We start from the raw sequence: 24,866 nt of genomic DNA, 5'->3' as shown, positions 1-24,866 counted from the left end.
CATGCTTACAGATTGTTTAGGAGGAAAGTTCCTGTTTCAGAATGTTTTAAAGATTTTGTTATCGTCTAAGTGACAAAGTAATGTACAGTTGAGCTGTGAGGTCTAGTCCTGTTCTTTTGTTACTGTTTAACTTTATTTTCATAATATTCCTCGCACTGTCGCATACAGTGTTTCTGTGATTCATTTTGTTACTGTTATTAAAGTGTTCCCCTACTTTGGCTTACTTCCTTTAATTTATCTACTGATGTGCATACTGCCCTGAATGTGTCACAGTGTCTGCACATTAAAGGGGTATAGCACATTCCCTTTCTGTTCAGGGGCCCAAAAATCCAAGAACCTGACTGCAGCCACTAAATTGCATTGCATCCCCTAAAAAAAATCCGTATTTTGAGCTCAAGGTTCCCAGAGAACCTCGAGCTGAGGAATCTGGCTCGAGTTTCAGTGGTTTGCCCACCTCTACGTAAATGTGGTATCGCTGTGTAAATAACACAGAAAACCTACGTGCGGAATAAACGGTATAAAAACACGTTATCAGAGAGCAACTCGCACAGTATATCTCACCGAACAGACTTGCAACTCCTGCCAGGAGACACAGAGCCCTGAAGAGTCCAAAGTCCACGCAAGAGCTGATCAATGAGCCCATGTTTGTTTTTCTGCATTCTGTGTCCTATAAAACCTGATTTTTTTAGGGGAATAAACATGATTACAGCCAGGTCACAGAATGCAAAGAAAAATGATGCGATGCACGAATGGACCTAGGAAAGCGTAGAGCTCTCGACTAGGGCAGATGGGAGTATTTTGAACATACATGCCAACCCTCCCGATTCAGGCGGGAGAATACCGATTTCAAGGCTAGTCTCCCGCCTACTGATTCCTGCATGCAGAAACCCCATTCAGATTGATGGATCAGGATCGGCTGGAAGCAAGGCAGCTTGAGCTCGGAAATATATCCTGAACCACAACGCTTTGCCTAGAAGGTGACAGGTTTTGACATTTAATTGTTGGCAGTTTTACAAGGCGCATACAAAAACTAAGTTTTTTGTTTACACTATGTTATTAAATTGCCAAAAATGAAATTATGATTATCTGTCACAAAGCATGCAAATAGACCCGATTCAGACAATTCCTCTCCTTTAATCTAATTTAAGCAGACCCTCCTCGGCGAATGAGGGGCAACCTTGAATGATGCAGGAATAGGGACCCCTCAGGTGGCGATGCCAATATGCCTGCGAGGCTCAAACATAGGTGTTCTGTAATAATTGGTAGGTATCCTACCGAAAGGATGTTAAACCTCTGGTTTGCGTTCACTCCGGAACTCTACACTAACTGTGACCTTGAAAATTAACTGGATAATTGCCACCCTAACACCCACAGCTAAAAAAGTATAACATCTTTCCATTCCTTTCACTTACCTCCAAGTTATTCCATCGCTCATTTGTTTGGCAAATGTTATTTTATTTATATTTCAATCACAGCTTCAACAGTGAAACCACCAGCCATCAAAAGGTATATATTTTATAAGTATGTAATTGTGTCACAGATTAAGCAGGGGTGGTGTTGACACCTATAAATATTTATGAACTTGTTCTGTCTGCAGAAAAATGCTCATAAAAAGGAAAGCCAGAACAGAGGTCAGAGGTGGGAAGCCAATGACAGTAAAGGAGGCCTAAAAGGAGAAATAATGAGAGAAACAGAATAAAAGATTGGGTATGGGCATAGCTCCAATTGGTGCAGCAGGTGCAGTGGGGCCAGGACCCACAGGCTTACGCGATGCTCTGAACCCTGTTTGTAGCTGTATTTTAGAAATATTAGTGAGGCTTGCCCTCGCATTTATGTCCACATGAGATACAGTGAAAATCTATCCCCAAAATATCACTTAATTTTTGCATATGCCAGCCCTTTGTAGTTGACCGTCATCTGCCCTGAATAGAGTCGAATGGGAAATACTCTGTATATGGTCAAAGAATCTCAGACACTCAGTGCTAGGAAGTAAGGTTATGCACGCGCTTGGAATGGCGCTTGGAATGACGGTTTTGGCCGCGCTCCTAACAAATGAGTGTAGCTTTGTCGGCCGTCTAACTGTTCTTAGTGTTCTAATGACTCGTTTTGGTGCCCTTCTGCCCTCTGTTAGATCCCACTCACTCATTACACACACATCCTTGCACCAATCCTTCATTCATGCATCCATCAACCCAGTAGTGCTGTTTTGTGAAAATTGACATCCATTCATCCATCCACCCATCCATTCACCCATCCATACAGCCATTCACCACACCCATACACTCATCCATTAATCCATCCACCATCCATCCATCCGCCATCCATCCATACAGCCAGCCACCCACTCACCACACACACATCCTTGCACCGATCCTTTATTCATACATCCATCAACCCAGTAGTGCTGTTTTGTAAAAATTGACATCCATTCATCCATCCACCCATCCATTCATCCATCCATACAGCCATTCACCACACCCATACACCCATCCACCACAGCATCACTCAAAGGCACCACAACATCACTATGCGCTACCACGGAGAGACCAACATGGATGCTGCCTCTTTTCAGACCGCGCTAAAAGCTGTGGCGGGCTGGATGGCGAACAACCGCCTCCAACTGAATGCCTCTAAAACCGAGGTTATTATTTTTGGTAGGGAAAGTGAGCTTTGGGGCGATCAGTGGTGGCCATCTGAATTAGGCCCTGCTCCCACCCCAGTGGCTGAAGTTAGGAACCTGGGGGTGTGGTTGGATGATAAACTTTCATTCACCGCCCACACTAAACGGGTTGCCGGAACCTGTTTTGGTGCCCTGAGGTGTCTGCGACCCATTTTTAAGTACTTTGATGCTGACACGAGACAGATCATTGTCCAGGCCACAGTCTTGGCTAGATTAGATTACGCCAGCTCTTTATTCTTGGGCGTCAATCAAGCAGAACTAGTGCGCCTCCAGCGGGTGCAAAATGCGGCCGCCAGGATGTTGGTCGGTCTTCCGAAGTTTGTTTCTGTGCGTCGCACTATTCAGGATCTTCACTGGCTGCCTGTGGGGCAAAGAATTAAATTTAAAACTCTTTGCCTAACTTTTAAAATTTTGAAGTTGGCTTCCCCCCCTATTCTGTCCCAATTAATCTGTCACTATGAGCCATCCAGAGCCCTCCGATCCTCAGGGACTAATCTTGCTGTAGTGCCACGTTTTAAAAAAGCAAGGATGGGCGGACGCTCTTTTGCTGTGATGGCAGCAGCTCTCTGGAATTCCCTGCCTGCCTCCCTTCGCTCCATTCCTGATCTGCTCCCGTTCAGAAAAGCTTTGAAGACCTTTTTATTTTCTACTGCTTAGTCTTTTTTAGCCACTAGCTCCCGTGTTGTGTTTTTTACCTTCTCCCAAGCGCCGGGACGCCTCTTGGCTGCGGCATCCGTGCGCTTTACAAAATAAAATAACATAACATAACATAACACAGCATCACTGAACGCCACAGCATCACTGAACGCCACAGCATCACTCGTCGCCACCACATCTCTCCGCGCCACCACAGCATCAATCCGTGCAAAAATTCAACAACAACTAGTTCAAATATGTTCTCTCAATGTTTCAAGCTTTATTACAAATGTCACAAAAATATTTTACTATTTCACTTCAGTTCTTGGATTTTCGTCACAATAAAATACACTATATACGCTCGCTCGCTGCAGTGCAATATGCAAATTAGTTTACGCCTCACCACTGTCAAATGTCACCAGCCGCCCCTGGCCAAGAGTCCCCTCAATGCCTTGTGTGGGGTTCCATTACATACAGCTTCAGTCTCTAACCACTCCTTTGAACAATATGGGCATCAGGGGTTGGACTCCACCTGTGTTGTGTCTTTAGACCTGCACTGTTCATAGCAGGGACACCAAAAATGCCAGTCGCAGCCTCTCATGGTCGCACAGCCCTAGCGAGTTTCTCTTCACTTCCTGTAGGAAGCTCTGTGGTCTCAGTGAAGCAGCCAACCAACAGTGCGGCCTTCACCTTCTCACTAGCACCTCGTCTGGGAGAAATCGGCCGTCAAAACCCAGGCTCGCTCCAGCCAGGCCCACCGCGAACCAGGCTGTGCACACCAAGCCAAGTGTGTCTGCAGCTCTTCACTGGGCCACCCTCCGCTTTCCTCACCTCGCTGGCAGCTGTGATGTCCTGTGGCACCTGCACTTCAGTCTCAGGATCTTCTCTGCTGTGTCTCCATTGTGCTTGCTCAGACTGCGTCTCTCCCGATCGTTCCCCAGGGATGTACTCGGTGTTTTCTGCTACCGGGAAGGAACTAACCACAAACCCAGATCTTCCTAGCCGGCCCCTGGCTCATAAAGCAGTTCCACCACCCTGTTGATGATCAATCATGGGTTATTAGGCAGGATATTGATGATTTAGTGGCCCGGGCAGCAGGAGCCTCACCACTGGGTGGCCATCTTGCGTGCGCATCCCTCTACTGCCCCCCTTCATGAGTTCCTTTAATTAAACCCATTCTCACTAATTCAATAAGAAAGTGCAGTCTACAACTCATAATATTTAGATTGTAGACGCCCACTGGGACCCAGGCAGTATATATACTTAGCTGGGAACCCTGCAGCTGAGGCATGATCCTAATGTGATGCCTCTTTTGGTAGCATACTTTCTGGGTCCATTTTAGTTTGAGACCTATACCAGCTAACTACTTAACACGTCTGAACAGCTGCTTTGGCCACTACAGTCCCTACTTTGATTTACCAATTTTTGCTGCATGTACTCTAATGGAAGCTGGCTCTGGAGACCACTTGCCTGACTTAGGACCTGATTTAGATATTGGGGGTTTTACCGCCATCCCACTGATGCAACAGTCCCAAGTACTCCTTCTATTTGACATTGGTCCGCCCACTATATTTAGATGTAGCGGCAATAGGCAGAAGACCGCTGCGGTGACGGCCTTTGCTTCTGGTCGACGGTACTCCATCGCCATCACCCCGGCGGGATTGTGCCAGGCTGCCGTGCTGGCGGTCTGGGAGTGGTGGTGTCTCAGCGGAGTAAGCTCCTGATGCGGAGAAGAAAGGTAAGTACAACTTTTATATAGATTTAACAACACATGTCATGTTAGCATGCAATGCATGTGTAAACAATGTGTAAAATGTCTTTGTGTCACTTTTTGCATCCCGCTCGAACAACATATAAACACCATTGAATGACCCCTATACGATACATAGGAGAAATGTACGAATGGTTTACATTCGATACCGGCAACAACAGACTCATTTGGCATCGTGGTGGTGTCAGTGCAGCAAGGGGGGGACCAGGATGAAGGCATAGAAGAAGGAAACTGAACAGAGAAGCAGGAAATAGGCAAGTTATTGCCTCATTTCCTTCCATTCCGCCACCTCAAAGTAGGAGGTCTTCCTGGCATAGTTTGTCCCGCAGGAAGGCACATCATAATCAGCTTGGCGGGAATCTTGCCTAGAGTCCCGCCGCCCCCCCCGTGTCAGACCCTGCTGCTGTCGACCCGGTCCAGAAATAATGGCGGAGTTGGCTGGAGCATGGCGGTCTTCCCTCCAATGCCCAGCCAACATCTTAATCGGGCGAGCAGACTGCCAAGGCAGCAGGTGGGTCGACCTCCAAAAACGCAACGGCGGGACAAGTTCCTCCAAGATCTAATTCTGGCCCTATGTCTTTGTTTAGCTTTGATCAACTTTCCCCATGAGTCTTTATTCCCATTGATCATGCAGTGTATTGAATCTACATTATAAACTCGTTCGTCGAAGGTAAAATTTGAAACAAAAAGAACTGGACCGCTTGCATTTGCCTTTTGCAGGTAGGGAAGTAGTAAATTAATCTTGGCTAGGGTGTGAAGTAATTTATTAATAATTAATTAAAAAATTTTTTTTTATTTATTGGCATTTATCTTGAATTAATTGTTAATTAATTTTTAATTGGTAATTATTTAAATTTCAATTGGTAATTAATTTTTATTAATTGATTAATTGATAATTATGTTAATTGTATACATTTATTTCCTGTAGCGGGTTGTGGGTTTATAGGGGAATAGGGTGGGAAGTAATTTAATTGTAATACGTAAATATTTTAATTTATTTGTTGGTATTTATTTTGAATTATTTGTTAATTAATTTTCAATTGCTAATTAATTAATTGGTAATTGGTAATTAATTAGTATTAAAAGGTAAGGAATTTTAATAATTAATTGTTATTTGTATTTTTAATTGATTAATTATTATATTATATTGAATTGGTAATTATTTTCTATAAATTTTTTATTGGCATTAATATTTAATTTATTTTTTATTAATATATGAAGTATTAACTTTCCCTACTGTTGCACTCACTGGAGTGGGAATAGTAATTTTTACCCCTACGCTAACCAACGCATTCCCTACTGTTACACTCTCTGGAGTGGGAATAGTAATGTTTACCCCTACGCTATCCAACGCTTTCCCTACTGTTGCACTCACTGGAGTGGGAATAGTAATTTTTACCCCTACGCTATCCAACGCTTTCCCTACTGTTGCACTCTCTGTAGTGGGAATAGTAATTTTTGGCTCTACGCTATCCAACGCTTTCCCTACTGTTGCACTCTCTGGAGTGGGATTATTAATCATTACCCCTACGCTATCCAACGCTTTCCCTACCGTTGCACTCACTGGAGTGGGAATAGTAATTTTTTACCCCTACGCTATCCATTGCTTTCCCTACTGTTGCACTCACTGGAGTACGAATAGTAATTTTTACCCCCAAGCTATCCTACGCTTTCCCTACTGTTGCTCTCACTGGTGTGGGAATAATAATTTTTACCCCTACGCTATCCAACTCTTTCCCTACTGTTGCACTCTCTGTAGAGGGAATAGTAATTTTTACCCCTACGCTATCCAATTCTTTCCCTACTGTTGCACTCACTGGAGTGGGAATAGTAATTTTTACCCCTACGCTATCCAACGCTTTCCCTACTGTTGCACTCACTGGAGTGGGAATAGTAATTTTTACCCCTACGCTATCCAATGCTTTCCCTTCTGTTGCACTCACTGGAGTAGGAATAGTAATTTTTACCCCTATGCTAAACAACGCTTTCCCTACTGTTACACTCTCTGGAGTGGGAATAGTAATTTTTACCCCTACACTATCCAATGCTTTTCCTACTGTTGCACTCAACGGAGTGGGAATAGTAATTTTTACCCCTACGCTATCCAACGCTTTCCCTACTGTTGCACTCTCTGTAGTGGGAATAGTAATTTTTGGCCCTACGCTATCCAACGCTTTCCCTACTGTTGCACTCTCTGGAGTGGGATTAGTAATCTTTACCCCTACGCTATCCAATGCTTTCCCTACTGTTGCACTCACTGGAGTGGGAATAGTATTTTTTACCCCTACGCTATCCAACGCTTTCCCTACTGTTGCACTCACTGGAGTGGGAATAGTAATTTTTACCCCTACTCTATCCTACGCTTTCCCTACTGTTGCACTCTCCGTAGTGGGAATAGTAATTTTTACACCTACGCTATCCAATGCTTTCTCTACTGTTGCACTCACTGGAGTGGGAAAAGTAATTTTTACCCCTACGCTATCCAACGCTTTCCCTACTGTTGCACTCACTGGAGTGAGAATAGTAATTTTTACCCCTACGCTATCCAATGCTTTCCCTTCTGTTGCACTCACTGGAGTGGGAATAGTAATTTTTACCCCTATGCTAAACAACGCTTTCCCTACTGTTACACTCTCTGGAGTGGGAATAGTAATTTTTACCCCTACGCTATCCAACGCTTTCCCTACTGTTGCACTCTCTGGAGTGGGATTAGTAATTTTTACCCCTACGCTATCCAACGCTTTCCCTACTGTTGCACTCAACGGAGTGGGAATAGTAATTTTTACCCCTACGCTATCCAACTCTTTCCCTACTGTTTGCACTCTCTGTAGTGGGAATAGTAATTTTTGGCCCTACGCTATCCAACGCTTTCCCTACTGTTGCACTCACTGGAGTGGGAATAGTAATTTTTACCCCTACGCTATCCGACGCTTTCCCTACTGTTGCACTCACTGGAGTGGGAATAATAATTTCTACCCCTACGCTATCCAACACTTTCCCTACTGTTGCACTCTCTGGAGTGGGAATAGTAATTTTTACCCCTACGCTATCCAACGCTTTCCCTACTGTTGCACTCACTGGAGTGGGAATAGTAATTTTTACCCCTACGCTATCCAACGCTTTCCCTACTGTTGCACTCACTGGAGTGGGAATAGTATTTTTTACCCCTACGCTATCCAATGCTTTCCCTACTGTTGCACTCACTGGAGTGGGAATAGTAATTTTTACCCCTACGCTATCCAACACTTTCCCTACTGTTGCACTCACTGGAGTGGGAATAATCATTTTTACCCCTACGCTATCCAACTCTTTCCCTACTGTTGTACTCACTGGAGTGGTAATAGTAAATTTTACCCTTCCGCTATCCTACAGTAAAAATATTGTATATGTTTTTATTAATATTATGTTAATATCTATATATGTTTTGAGAAATAAAATTGTATGTTTTTTTATAACTTAAATTAATTATTTAATAATTTTAAGGTTATTTAAGTATTTTTAAGTATATTTTAGTTAATTATTTTTAATATTTCATTAATTCTAATTTATTTTTAAAACATTTTTAAAAAATCGATATTTTGACTAACTATATTTTTTTAAACAATACTTTTAATTCAATATTTTTGTACTTACCTGTTTGTAGATAGGAATTTGATATTTTTGTATTCGATATTTTATCTTCGATATTTGTGTAATTCTATATTAGTGTAATTGATATTATGTCAGTGATCCATTAGACTAGGAGTGGAGAACATGCAACTAGAATTGCAATAAACCTGAAGTCTAGTAGCTTCCAAACTGTCCCATGCACGATGCATTTAAGAAGATTCATTCCCTGCCCACCTGGAAGTACCCACCCTCCCCAGAAATATTAGCCTCTATTATCAGTTTAGCTCGTGTTTGGGACAATACTAATCTCAATAACAATGTACCAAAAATACCGAAGCATTGCAATAGGAACTTTCCAATTAGCTGGTCTATACGTGCTAACTCCGCATTAAGCCCCACATCCTTTACAGTACAGCAGAGTGTATAGAGGCAAAAAGATAACAGTAAATAGATGAAAGCCAAGTAAAGCAGTGGGTAGATAAAGAGTGAGAAGAAAGAAACCACAGGAAATCAAGTAGGGATCTCCTTGTAGGGTAATACCAGAGGGCACATCAGTACACCCCCAGCCACACAACGGGAAAGGGGGTGGTCAGGTGTAGTCTCATTATGCTCAATATAAATTCCATGAAATAAGTAATGTCATGTAAGAAATACTGGCCTTGAACGTTCTGTAGTGTTCAGTCGACATTCCTCTGAGAGTTGCAGAAATTCAGTCACAGCAAGACCCACAGCGGTAAACCACTCTTGATCCTCAGCGGAGGCCCGGGATAGTCTCAGTGAGCCTTCCAGGAAGCACTTCTATCCTTGCTCCAACCCAGGCAGTGTTGGTCTCGCCGGCGAGCACGCTGTACCCCCTCTCGTACAGGCACAACCGGTGCGCTTCTAGTAATCTTCCACCTGCGGTGGGTTAGTGAAAAAGTGTTGCTTCCTTTGATGAGTGACCCGGAGATGCTCCGCGTAAAGCATTGCATAGTCTGTTTGGGCCTGTTGTAGCTTCCTCTTTACCAGTAGGAACTTCCTCCTGGCCTCCTGTACCGCTATTGTAAAGTCCGGATAGATCTCAATGCTAGTACCTTAAAATATGAGTTGCTTTTTCTCCCTGGCCAGCCGGAGGGCAGCATAGTGGTCGAAATAATTAAGGATCTGAGCAACAATGGGTATGGTGTTACACTTGGAGGGGGTCGTGGTCCCTGTGAATGATGCGCCCTCTCAATCCCCTGCTGTATAGAAAAGGCATCATCACCACAGATAGCTTTGAACATTTGTTCAATATAGTCCTCCATTCTACCCATGTTCATCCTGTCCGGCACACCCAAAATGTGCACATTGTTTTGTCGTAAGTGTGCCTCCAAATCTTTGTTTTTGGCAGAGATTACTTTTCAGAGGTGCTCCTTGTATAATAGTTGTTTTTTTCTGCTATTCGACGTGTCCGCAAGTTCAAAAATACAAAGCTCTGCTTCTTGAATGTGGTTATCCTGTTTCTTCAGCTTCTGAGAGAGAACGTCTACTCAGGTACACACAGATTCCATTTTAGCCTCTATTGATGATGTAATGCTCTGTTTCAGGGTCATTAGGAGGAATTTAATGTAATCTCCCGGGAACTGCTGGGTGCTAGGGAACTGTTCGGTCATAGCGTGGCCTGTGTCTTTGGACTGAGACCTTGCCATCCTGAGGGGCTCGAAGGGCTGCCTTGACTGCTTACCCTCAGTTCTGCCTATAGCAGGCCCCTCTGTGCCTTAGGAAAAGCAATATGTGCCACAAGCGACATGATCACGCTGTGCAATGCAAGCCTGTATAACCCACCTCACGAGCAGTCGAGACCACAGATTACGCAGCAGAAGAAAGCAGGAGCGGGCCCTCCTACCCACTATTTTAAAGCAGCGTAATGAGCCCTGCCAAGAGCAGGCGCGATGCGTCCATTGGGGCGTAGGGCGTAGCCCCACTAAGCCCCATGGACCCACCGCATCGTCACTAAACTACAAATAAAAATATTAAAACAATCGCGCTACCCACCGTCCGGGAATCCGGGAGACACCCGACTTTTCCAGAGTGCGCAGAGGGGGTGGGGGGGAGGCTGAGGAGGCTGAGGAGGCTGGGCCTGCTGCAGCTGCGCAGGTGGATTTTAGGACAGAAACTAGCCTGCGCATGCGCAGATTGTTTTCCCTTTGCAGTTCCCCTTACAGAGAGGACCAGGGGGCTGGCCGCAGCCCCCGTGGATGCACAGGGCGACTGGGCGAGCAGTCATGGTGCCCCCCCAGCCAATCCTGGCGCTGCATACAGCATCAGGATTGGCTGGTCAATACTATAGCCCTGGTACATACCCCCTGTCTGGGGGGGGCAGGGCCCTCTCCCTACCTCGTGCTGCGGCCTCTGTTTATGGGTTTGAAGACCTGACCTGACCGGACCCAGGAATCCTTAAGAGGGCGGGAGTCAAGTCCCGAAGGAACCGCTCGGCCAGGGAGACCTGTTCGTTCACACTCCGGTATGATCAGCTGAACCTAGTACAGGTGTGCATGCTTACAGATTGTTTAGGAGGAAAGTTCCTATTTCAGAACGTTTTAAAGATTTTGTTATCGTCTAAGTGACAAAGTAATGTACAGTTGAGCTGTGAGGTCTAGTCCTGTTCTTTTGTTACTGTTTAACTTTATTTTCATAATATTCCTCGCACTGTCGCATACAGTGTTTCTGTGATTCATTTTGTTACCGTTATTAAAGTGTTCCCCTACTTTGGCTTACTTCCTTTAATTTATCTACTGATGTGCATACTGCCCTGAATGTGTCACAGTGTCTGCACATTAAAGGGGTATAGCACATTCCCTTTCTGTTCAGGGGCCCAAAAATCCAAGAACCTGACTGCAGCCACTAAATTGCATTGCATCCCCTAAAAAAAATCTGTATTTTGAGCTCAAGGTTCCCAGAGAACCTCGAGCTGAGGAATCTGGCTCGAGTTTCAGTGGTTTGCCCACCTCTACGTAAATGTGGTATCGCTGTGTAAATAACACAGAAAACCTACGTGCGGAATAAACGGTATAAAAACACGTTATCAGAGAGCAACTCACACAGTATATCTCACCGAACAGACTTGCAACTCCTGCCAGGAGACACAGAGCCCTGAAGAGTCCAAAGTCCACGCAAGAGCTGATCAATGAGCCCATGTTTGTTTTTCTGCATTCTGTGTCCTATAAAACCTGATTTTTTTAGGGGAATAAACATGATTACAGCCAGGTCACAGAATGCAAAGAAAAATGATGCGATGCACGAATGGACCTAGGAAAGCGTAGAGCTCTCGACTAGGGCAGATGGGAGTATTTTGAACATACATGCCAACCCTCCCAATTCAGGCGGGAGAATACCGATTTCAAGGCTAGTCTCCCGCCTACTGATTCCTGCATGCAGAAACCCCATTCAGATTGATGGATCAGGATCGGCTGGAAGCAAGGCAGCTTGAGCTCGGAAATATATCCTGAACCACAACGCTTTGCCTAGAAGGTGACAGGTTTTGACATTTAATTGTTGGCAGTTTTACAAGGCGCATACAAAAACTAAGTTTTTTGTTTACACTATGTTATTAAATTGCCAAAAATGAAATTATGATTATCTGTCACAAAGCATGCAAATAGACCCGATTCAGACAATTCCTCTCCTTTAATCTAATTTAAGCAGACCCTCCTCGGCGAATGAGGGGCAACCACGAATGATGCAGGAATAGGGACCCCTCAGGTGGCGATGCCAATATGCCTGCGAGGCTCAAACATAGGTGTTCTGTAATAATTGGTAGGTATCCTACCGAAAGGATGTTAAACCTCTGGTTTGCGTTCACTCCGGAACTCTACACTAACTGTGACCTTGAAAATTAACTGGATAATTGCCACCCTAACACCCACAGCTAAAAAAGTATAACATCTTTCCATTCCTTTCACTTACCTCCAAGTTATTCCATCGCTCATTTGTTTGGCAAATGTTATTTTATTTATATTTCAATCACAGCTTCAACAGTGAAACCACCAGCCATCAAAAGGTATATATTTTATAAGTATGTAATTGTGTCACAGATTAAGCAGGGGTGGTGTTGACACCTATAAATATTTATGAACTTGTTCTGTCTGCAGAAAAATGCTCATAAAAAGGAAAGCCAGAACAGAGGTCAGAGGTGGGAAGCCAATGACAGTAAAGGAGGCCTAAAAGGAGAAATAATGAGAGAAACAGAATAAAAGATTGGGTATGGGCATAGCTCCAATTGGTGCAGCAGGTGCAGTGGTACCAGGACCCACAGGCTTACGCGATGCTCTGAACCCTGTTTGTAGCTGTATTTTAGAAATATTAGTGAGGCTTGCCCTCGCATTTATGTCCACATGAGATACAGTGAAAATCTATCCCCAAAATATCACTTAATTTTTGCATATGCCAGCCCTTTGTAGTTGACCGTCATCTGCCCTGAATAGAGTCGAATGGGAAATACTCTGTATATGGTCAAAGAATCTCAGACACTCAGTGCTAGGAAGTAACGTTATGCACGCGCTTGGAATGGCGCTTGGAATGACGGTTTTGGCTGCGCTCCTAACAAATGAGTGTAGCTGTTCTTAGTGTTCTAATGACTCGTTTTGGTGCCCTTCTGCCCTCTGTTTGATCCCACTCACTCACTACACACACATCCTTGCACCAATCCTTCATTCATGCATCCATCAACCCAGTAGTGCTGTTTTGTGAAAATTGACATCCATTCATCCATCCACCCATCCATTCACCCATCCATACAGCCATTCACCACACCCATACACTCATCCATTACTCCATCCACCATCCATCCATCCGCCATCCATCCATACAGCCAGCCACCCACTCACCACACACACATCCTTGCACCGATCCTTTATTCATACATCCATCAACCCAGTAGTGCTGTTTTGTAAAAATTGACATCCATTCATCCATCCACCCATCCATTCATCCATCCATACAGCCATTCACCACACCCATACACCCATCCACCACAGCATCACTCAAAGGCACCACAACATCACTATGCACTACCACAGCATCACTGAACGCCACAGCATCACTCGTCGCCACCACAACATCTCTCCGCGCCACCACAGCATCAATCCGTGCAAAAATTCAACAACAACTAGTTCAAATATGTTCTCTCAATGTTTCAAGCTTTATTACAAATGTCACAAAAATATTTTAATATTTCACTTCAGTTCTTGGATTTTCGTCACAATAAAATACACTATATACGCTCGCTCGCTGCAGTGCAATATGCAAATTAGTTTACGCCTCACCACTGTCAAATGTCACCAGCCGCCCCTGGCCAAGAGTCCCCTCAATGCCTTGTGTGGGGTTCCATTACATACAGCTTCAGTCTCTAACCACTCCTTTGAACAATATGGGCCTCAGGGGGTGGACTCCACCTGTGTTGTGTCTTTAGACCTGCACTGTTCATAGCAGGGACACCAAAAATGCCAGTCGCAGCCTCTCATGGTCGCACGGCCCTAGCGAGTTTCTCTTCACTTCCTGTAGGAAGCTCTGTGGTCTCAGTGAAGCAGCCAACCAACAGTGCGGCCTTCACCTTCTCACTAGCACCTCGTCTGGGAGAAATCGGCCGTCAAAACCCAGGCTCGCTCCAGCCAGGCCCACGGCGAACCAGGCTGTGCACACCAAGCCAAGTGTGTCTGCAGCTCTTCACTGGGCCACCCTCCGCTTTCCTCACCTCGCTGGCAGCTGCGATGTCCTGTGGCACCTGCACTTCAGTCTCAGGATCTTCTCTGCTGTGTCTCCATTGTGCTTGCTCAGACTGCGTCTCTCCCGATCGTTCCCCAGGGATGTACTCAGTGTTTTCTGCTACCGGGAAGGAACTAACCACAAACCCAGATCTTCCTAGCCGGCCCCTGGCTCATAAAGCAGTTCCACCACCCTGTTGATGATCAATCATGGGTTATTAGGCAGGATATTGATGATTTAGTGGCCCGGGCAGCAGGAGCCTCACCACTGGGTGGCCATCTTGCGTGCGCATCCCTCTACTGCCCCCCTTCATGAGTTCCTTTAATTAAACCCATTCTCACTAATTCAATAAGAAAGTGCAGTCTCCAACTCATAATATTTAGATTGTAGAAGCCCACTGGGACCCAGGCAGTATATATACTTAGCTGGGAACCCTGCAGCTGAGGCATGATCCTAATGTGATGCCTCTTTTGGTAGCATACTTTCTGGGTCCATTTTAGTTTGAGACCTATACCAGCTAACTACTTAACACGTCTGAACAGCTGCTTTGGCCACTACAGTCCCTACTTTGATTTACCAATTTTTGCTGCATGTACTCTAATGGAAGCTGGCTCTGGAGACCACTTGCCTGACTTAGGACCTGATTTAGATATTGGGGGTTTTACCGCCATCCCACTGATGCAACAGTCCCAAGTACTCCTTCTATTTGACATTGGTCCGCCCACTATATTTAGATGTAGCGGCAATAGGCAGAAGACCGCTGCGGTGACGGTCTTTGCTTCTGGTCGACGGTACTCCATCGCCATCACCCCGGCGGGATTGTGCCAGGCTGCCGTGCTGGCGGTCTGGGAGTGGTGGTGTCTCAGCGGAGTAAGCTCCTGATGCGGAGAAGAAAGGTAAGTACAACTTTTATATAGATCTAACAACACATGTCATGTTAGCATGCAATGCATGTGTAAACAATGTGTAAAATGTCTTTGTGTCACTTTTTGCATCCCGCTCGAACAACATATAAACACCATTGAATGACCCCTATACGATACATAGGAGAAATGTACGAATGGTTTACATTCGATACCGGCAACAACAGACTCATTTGGCATCGTGGTGGTGTCAGTGCAGCAAGGGGGGGACCAGGATGAAGGCATAGAAGAAGGAAACTGAACAGAGAAGCAGGAAATAGGCAAGTTATTGCCTCATTTCCTTCCATTCCGCCACCTCAAAGTAGGAGGTCTTCCTGGCATAGTTTGTCCCGCAGGAAGGCACATCATAATCAGCTTGGCGGGAATCTTGCCTAGAGTCCCGCCGCCCCCCGTGTCAGACCCTGCTGCTGTCGACCCGGTCCAGAAATAATGGCGGAGTTGGCTGGAGCATGGCGGTCTTCCCTCCAATGCCCAGCCAACATCTTAATCGGGCGAGCAGACTGCCAAGGCAGCAGGTGGGTCGACCTCCAAAAACGCAACGGCGGGACAAGTTCCTCCAAGATCTAATTCTGGCCCTATGTCTTTGTTTAGCTTTGATCAACTTTCCCCATGAGTCTTTATTCCCATTGATCATGCAGTGTATTGAATCTACATTATAAACTCGTTCGTCGAAGGTAAAATTTGAAACAAAAAGAACTGGACCGCTTGCATTTGCCTTTTGCAGGTAGGGAAGTAGTAAATTAATCTTGGCTAGGGTGTGAAGTAATTTATTAATAATTAATTTAAATTTTTTTTTTATTTATTGGCATTTATCTTGAATTAATTGTTAATTAATTTTTAATTGGTAATTATTTAAATTTCAATTGGTAATTAATTTTTATTAATTGATTAATTGATAATTATGTTAATTGTATACATTTATTTCCTGTAGCGGGTTGTGGGTTTATAGGGGAATAGGGTGGGAAGTAATTTAATTGTAATACGTAAATATTTTAATTTATTTGTTGGTATTTATTTTGAATTATTTGTTAATTAATTTTCAATTGCTAATTAATTAATTGGTAATTGGTAATTAATTAGTATTAAAAGGTAAGGAATTTTAATAATTAATTGTTATTTGTATTTTTAATTGATTAATTATTATATTATATTGAATTGGTAATTATTTTCTATACATTTTTTATTGGCATTAATATTTAATTTATTTTTTATTAATATATGAAGTATTAACTTTCCCTACTGTTGCACTCACTGGAGTGGGAATAGTCATTTTTACCCCTACGCTAACCAACGCATTCCCTACTGTTACACTCTCTGGAGTGGGAATAGTAATGTTTACCCCTACGCTATCCAACGCTTTCCCTACTGTTGCACTCACTGGAGTGGGAATAGTAATTTTTACCCCTACGCTATCCAACGCTTTCCCTACTGTTGCACTCTCTGTAGTGGGAATAGTAATTTTTGGCCCTACGCTATCCAACGCTTTCCCTACTGTTGCACTCTCTGGAGTGGGATTATTAATCATTACCCCTACGCTATCCAACGCTTTCCCTACCGTTGCACTCACTGGAGTGGGAATAGTATTTTTTACCCATACGCTATCCATTGCTTTCCCTACTGTTGCACTCACTGGAGTACGAATAGTAATTTTTACCCCCACGCTATCCTACGCTTTCCCTACTGTTGCACTCACTGGTGTGGGAATAATAATTTTTACCCCTACGCTATCCAACTCTTTCCCTACTGTTGCACTCTCTGTAGAGGGAATAGTAATTTTTACCCCTACGCTATCCAATTCTTTCCCTACTGTTGCACTCACTGGAGTGGGAATAGTAATTTTTACCCCTACGCTATCCAACGCTTTCCCTACTGTTGCACTCACTGGAGTGGGAATAGTAATTTTTACCCCTACGCTATCCAATGCTTTCCCTTCTGTTGCACTCACTGGAGTGGGAATAGTAATTTTTACCCCTATGCTAAACAACGCTTTCCCTACTGTTACACTCTCTGGAGTGGGAATAGTAATTTTTACCCCTACACTATCCAATGCTTTTCCTACTGTTGCACTCAACGGAGTGGGAATAGTAATTTTTACCCCTACGCTATCCAACGCTTTCCCTACTGTTGCACTCTCTGTAGTGGGAATAGTAATTTTTGGCCCTACGCTATCCAACGCTTTCCCTACTGTTGCACTCTCTGGAGTGGGATTAGTAATCTTTACCCCTACGCTATCCAATGCTTTCCCTACTGTTGCACTCACTGGAGTGGGAATAGTATTTTTTACCCCTACGCTATCCAACGCTTTCCCTACTGTTGCACTCACTGGAGTGGGAATAGTAATTTTTACCCCTACGCTATCCTACGCTTTCCCTACTGTTGCACTCTCCGTAGTGGGAATAGTAATTTTTACACCTACGCTATCCAATGCTTTCCCTACTGTTGCACTCACTGGAGTGGGAATAGTAATTTTTACCCCTACGCTATCCAACGCTTTCCCTACTGTTGCACTCACTGGAGTGAGAATAGTAATTTTTACCCCTACGCTATCCAATGCTTTCCCTTCTGTTGCACTCACTGGAGTGGGAATAGTAATTTTTACCCCTATGCTAAACAACGCTTTCTCTACTGTTACACTCTCTGGAGTGGGAATAGTAATTTTTACCCCTACGCTATCCAACGCTTTCCCTACTGTTGCACTCAACGGAGTGGGAATAGTAATTTTTACCCCTTTGCTATTCAACTCTTTCCCTACTGTTTGCACTCTCTGTAGTGGGAATAGTAATTTTTGGCCCTACGCTATCCAACGCTTTCCCTACTGTTGCACTCTCTGGAGTGGAATTAGTAATCTTTACCCCTACGCTATCCAACTCTTTCCCTACTGTTGCACTCACTGGAGTGGGAATAGTATTTTTTACCCCTACGCTATCCAACGCTTTCCCTACTGTTGCACTCACTGGAGTGGGAATAGTAATTTTTACCCCTACGCTATCCGACGCTTTCCCTACTGTTGCACTCACTGGAGTGGGAATAATAATTTCTACCCCTACGCTATCCAACTCTTTCCCTACTGTTGCACTCTCTGGAGTGGGAATAGTAATTTTTACCCCTACACTATCCAACGCTTTCCCTACTGTTGCACTCACTGGAGTGGGAATAGTAATTTTTACCCCTACGCTATCCAACGCTTTCCCTACTGTTGCACTCACTGGAGTGGGAATAGTATTTTTTACCCCTACGCTATCCAATGCTTTCCCTACTGTTGCACTCACTGGAGTGGGAATAGTAATTTTTACCCCTACGCTATCCAACACTTTCCCTACTGTTGCACTCACTGGAGTGGGAATAATAATTTTAACCCCTACGCTATCCAACTCTTTCCCTACTGTTGTACTCACTGGAGTGGTAATAGTAAATTTTACCCTCCCGCTATCCTACAGTAAAAATATTGTATATGTTTTTATTAATATTATGTTAATATCTATATATGTTTTGAGAAATAAAATTGTATGTTTTTTTATAACCTAAATTAATTATTTAATAATTTTAAGGTTATTTAAGTATTTTTAAGTATATTTTAGTTAATTATTTTTAATATTTCATTAATTCTAATTTATTTTTAAAACATTTTTAAAAAATCGATATTTTGACTAACTATATTTTTTTAAACAATACTTTTAATTCAATATTTTTGTACTTACCTGTTTGTAGATAGGAATTTGATATTTTTTTATTCGATATTTTATCTTCGATATTTGTGTAATTCTATATTAGTGTAATCAATATTATGTCAGTGATCCATTAGACTAGGAGTGGAGAACATGCAACTAGAATTGCAATAAACCTGAAGTCTAGTAGCTTCCAAACTGTCCCATGCACGATGCATTTATGAAGATGCATTCCCTGCCCACCTGGAAGTACCCACCCTCCCCAGAAATATTAGCCTCTATTATCAGTTTAGCTCGTGTTTGGGACAATACTAGTCTCAATAACAATGTACCAAAAATACCGAAGCATTGCAATAGGAACTTTCCAATTAGCTGGTCTATACGTGCTAACTCCGCATTAAGCCCCACATCCTTTACAGTACAGCAGAGTGTATAGAGGCAAAAAGATAACAGTAAATAGATGAAAGCCAAGTAAAGCAGTGGGTAGATAAAGAGTGAGAAGAAAGAAACCACAGGAAATCAAGTAGGGATCTCCTTGTAGGGTAATACCAGAGGGCACATCAGTACACCCCCAGCCACACAACGGGAAAGGGGGTGGTCAGGTGTAGTCTCTTATGCTCAATATAAATTCCATGAAATAAGTAATGTCATGTAAGAAATACTGGCCTTGAACGTTCTGTAGTGTTCAGTCGACATTCCTCTGAGAGTTGCAGAAATTCAGTCACAGCAAGACCCACAGCGGTAAACCACTCTTGATCCTGAGCGGGGGCCCGGGATAGTCTCAGTGAGCCTTCCAGGAAGCACTTCTATCCTTGCTCCAACCCAGGCAGTGTTGGTCTCGCCGGCGAGCACGCTGTACCCCCTCTCGTACAGGCACAACCGGTGCGCTTCTAGTAATCTTCCACCTGCGGTGGGTTAGTGAAAAAGTGTTGCTTCCTTTGATGAGTGACCCGGAGATGCTCCGCGTAAAGCATTGCATAGTCTGTTTGGGCCTGTTGTAGCTTCCTCTTTACCAGTAGGAACTTCCTCCTGGCCTCCTGTACCGCTATTGTAAAGTCCGGATAGATCACAATGCTAGTACCTTAAAATATGAGTTGCTTTTTCTCCCTGGCCAGCCGGAGGGCAGCATAGTGGTCGAAATAATTAAGGATCTGAGCAACAATGGGTATGGTGGTACACTTGGAGGGGGTCGTGGTCCCTGTGAATGATGCGCCCTCTCAATCCCCTGCTGTATAGAAAAGGCATCATCACCACAGATAGCTTTGAACATTTGTTCAATATAGTCCTCCATTCTACCCATGTTCGTCCTGTCCGGCACACCCAAAATGTGCACATTGTTTTGTCGTAAGTGTGCCTCCAAATCTTTGTTTTTGGCAGAGATTACTTTTCAGAGGTGCTCCTTGTATAATAGTTGTTTTTTTGTGCTATTCGACGTGTCCGCAAGTTCAAAAATACAAAGCTCTGCTTCTTGAATGTGGTTATCCTGTTTCTTCAGCTTCTGAGAGAGAACGTCTACTCAGGTACACACAGATTCCATTTTAGCCTCTATTGATGATGTAATGCTCTGTTTCAGGGTCATTAGGAGGAATTTAATGTAATCTCCCGGGAACTGCTGGGTGCTAGGGAACTGTTCGGTCATAGCGTGGCCTGTGTCTTTGGACTGAGACCTTGCCATCCTGAGGGGCTCGAAGGGCTGCCTTGACTGCTTACCCTCAGTTCTGCCTATAGCAGGCCCCTCTGTGCCTTAGGAAAAGCAATATGTGCCACACGCGACATGATCACGCTGTGCAATGCAAGCCTGTATAACCCACCTCACGAGCAGTCGAGACCACAGATTACGCAGCAGAAGAAAGCAGGAGCGGGCCCTCCTACCCACTATTTTAAAGCAGCGTAATGAGCCCTGCCAAGAGCAGGCGCGGTGCGTCCATTGGGGCGTAGGGCGTAGCCCCACTAAGCCCCATAGACCCACCGCATCGTCACTAAACTACAAATAAAAATATTAAAACAATCGCGCTACCCACCGGCCGGGAATCCGGGAGACACCCGACTTTTCCGGAGTGCGCAGAGGGGGTGGGGGGGAGGCTGAGGAGGCTGAGGAGGCTGGGCCTGCTGCAGCTGCGCAGGTGGATTTTAGGACAGAAACTAGCCTGCGCATGCGCAGATTGTTTTCCCTTTGCAGTTCCCCTTACAGAGAGGACCAGGGGGCTGGCCGCAGCCCCCGTGGATGCACAGGGCGACTGGGCGAGCAGTCATGGTGCCCCCCCAGCCAATCCTGGCGCTGCATACAGCATCAGGATTGGCTGGTCAATACTATAGCCCTGGTACATACCCCCTGTCTGGGGGGGGCAGGGCCCTCTCCCTACCTCGTGCTGCGGCCTCTGTTTATGGGTTTGAAGACCTGACCGGACCCAGGAATCCTTAAGAGGGCGGGAGTCAAGTCCCGAAGGAACCGCTCGGCCAGGGAGACCTGTTCGTTCACACTCCGGTATGATCAGCTGAACCTAGTGCAGGTGTGCATGCTTACAGATTGTTTAGGAAGAAAGTTCCTGTTTCAGAACGTTTTAAAGATTTTGTTATCGTCTAAGTGACAAAGTAATGTACAGTTGAGCTGTGAGGTCTAGTCCTGTTCTTTTGTTACTGTTTAACTTTATTTTCATAATATTCCTCGCACTGTCGCATACAGTGTTTCTGTGATTCATTTTGTTACCGTTATTAAAGTGTTCCCCTACTTTGGCTTACTTCCTTTAATTTATCTACTGATGTGCATACTGCCCTGAATGTGTCACAGTGTCTGCACATTAAAGGGGTATAGCACATTCCCTTTCTGTTCAGGGGCCCAAAAATCCAAGAACCTGACTGCAGCCACTAAATTGCATTGCATCCCCTAAAAAAAATCCGTATTTTGAGCTCAAGGTTCCCAGAGAACCTCGAGCTGAGGAATCTGGCTCGAGTTTCAGTGGTTTGCCCACCTCTACGTAAATGTGGTATCGCTGTGTAAATAACACAGAAAACCTACGTGCGGAATAAACGGTATAAAAACACGTTATCAGAGAGCAACTCGCACAGTATATCTCACCGAACAGACTTGCAACTCCTGCCAGGAGACACAGAGCCCTGAAGAGTCCAAAGTCCACGCAAGAGCTGATCAATGAGCCCATGTTTGTTTTTCTGCATTCTGTGTCCTATAAAACCTGATTTTTTTAGGGGAATAAACATGATTACAGCCAGGTCACAGAATGCAAAGAAAAATGATGCGATGCACGAATGGACCTAGGAAAGCGTAGAGCTCTCGACTAGGGCAGATGGGAGTATTTTGAACATACATGCCAACCCTCCAGATTCAGGCGGGAGAATACCGATTTCAAGGCTAGTCTCCCGCCTACTGATTCCTGCATGCAGAAACCCCATTCAGATTGATGGATCAGGATCGGCTGGAAGCAAGGCAGCTTGAGCTCGGAAATATATCCTGAACCACAACGCTTTGCCTAGAAGGTGACAGGTTTTGACATTTAATTGTTGGCAGTTTTACAAGGCGCATACAAAAACTAAGTTTTTTGTTTACACTATGTTATTAAATTGCCAAAAATGAAATTATGATTATCTGTCACAAAGCATGCAAATAGACCCGATTCAGACAATTCCTCTCCTTTAATCTAATTTAAGCAGACCCTCCTTGGCGAATGAGGGGCAACCACGAATGATGCAGGAATAGGGACCCCTCAGGTGGCGATGCCAATATGCCTGCGAGGCTCAAACATAGGTGTTCTGTAATAATTGGTAGGTATCCTACCGAAAGGATGTTAAACCTCTGGTTTGCGTTCACTCCGGAACTCTACACTAACTGTGACCTTGAAAATTAACTGGATAATTGCCACCCTAACACCCACAGCTAAAAAAGTATAACATCTTTCCATTCCTTTCACTTACCTCCAAGTTATTCCATCGCTCATTTGTTTGGCAAATGTTATTTTATTTATATTTCAATCACAGCTTCAACAGTGAAACCACCAGTCATCAAAAGGTATATATTTTATAAGTATGTAATTGTGTCACAGATTAAGCAGGGGTGGTGTTGACACCTATAAATATTTATGAACTTGTTCTGTCTGCAGAAAAATGCTCATAAAAAGGAAAGCCAGAACAGAGGTCAGAGGTGGGAAGCCAATGACAGTAAAGGAGGCCTAAAAGGAGAAATAATGAGAGAAACAGAATAAAAGATTGGGTATGGGCATAGCTCCAATTGGTGCAGCAGGTGCAGTGGGACCAGGACCCACAGGCTTACGCGATGCTCTGAACCCTGTTTGTAGCTGTATTTTAGAAATATTAGTGAGGCTTGCCCTCGCATTTATGTCCACATGAGATACAGTGAAAATCTATCCCCAAAATATCACTTAATTTTTGCATATGCCAGCCCTTTGTAGTTGACCGTCATCTGCCCTGAATAGAGTCGAATGGGAAATACTCTGTATATGGTCAAAGAATCTCAGACACTCAGTGCTAGGAAGTAACGTTATGCACGCGCTTGGAATGGCGCTTGGAATGACGGTTTTGGCCGCGCTCCTAACAAATGAGTGTAGCTGTTCTTAGTGTTCTAATGACTCGTTTTGGTGCCCTTCTGCCCTCTGTTAGATCCCACTCACTCACTACACACACATCCTTGCACCAATCCTTCATTCATGCATCCATCAACCCAGTAGTGCTGTTTTGTGAAAATTGACATCCATTCCTCCATCCACCCATCCATTCACCCATCCATACAGCCATTCACCACACCCATACACTCATCCATTAATCCATCCACCATCCATCCATCCGCCATCCATCCATACAGCCAGCCACCCACTCACCACACACACATCCTTGCACCGATCCTTTATTCATACATCCATCAACCCAGTAGTGCTGTTTTGTAAAAATTGACATCCATTCATCCATCCACCCATCCATTCATCCATCCATACAGCCATTCACCACACCCATACACCCATCCACCACAGCATCACTCAAAGGCACCACAACATCACTATGCGCTACCACAGCATCACTGAACGCCACAGCATCACTCGTCGCCACCACAACATCTCTCCGCGCCACCACAGCATCAATCCGTGCAAAAATTCAACAACAACTAGTTCAAATATGTTCTCTCAATGTTTCAAGCTTTATTACAAATGTCACAAAAATATTTTAATATTTCACTTCAGTTCTTGGATTTTCGTCACAATAAAATACACTATATACGCTCGCTCGCTGCAGTGCAATATGCAAATTAGTTTACGCCTCACCACTGTCAAATGTCACCAGCCGCCCCTGGCCAAGAGTCCCCTCAATGCCTTGTGTGGGGTTCCATTACATACAGCTTCAGTCTCTAACCACTCCTTTGAACAATATGGGCATCAGGGGGTGGACTCCACCTGTGTTGTGTCTTTAGACCTGCACTGTTCATAGCAGGGACACCAAAAATGCCAGTCACAGCCTCTCATGGTCGCACGGCCCTAGCGAGTTTCTCTTCACTTCCTGTAGGAAGCTCTGTGGTCTCAGTGAAGCAGCCAACCAACAGTGCGGCCTTCACCTTCTCACTAGCACCTCGTCTGGGAGAAATCGGCCGTCAAAACCCAGGCTCGCTCCAGCCAGGCCCACCGCGAACCAGGCTGTGCACACCAAGCCAAGTGTGTCTGCAGCTCTTCACTGGGCCACCCTCCGCTTTCCTCACCTCGCTGGCAGCTGCGATGTCCTGTGGCACCTGCACTTCAGTCTCAGGATCTTCTCTGCTGTGTCTCCATTGTGCTTGCTCAGACTGTGTCTCTCCCGATCGTTCCCCAGGGATGTACTCGGTGTTTTCTGCTACCGGGAAGGAACTA

This window comes from Lissotriton vulgaris, chromosome 8 (assembly GCF_964263255.1).
Source record: "Lissotriton vulgaris chromosome 8, aLisVul1.2, whole genome shotgun sequence".
NCBI lineage: Eukaryota > Metazoa > Chordata > Amphibia > Caudata > Salamandridae > Lissotriton > Lissotriton vulgaris.
This window is presented reverse-complemented; position numbering follows the sequence as displayed.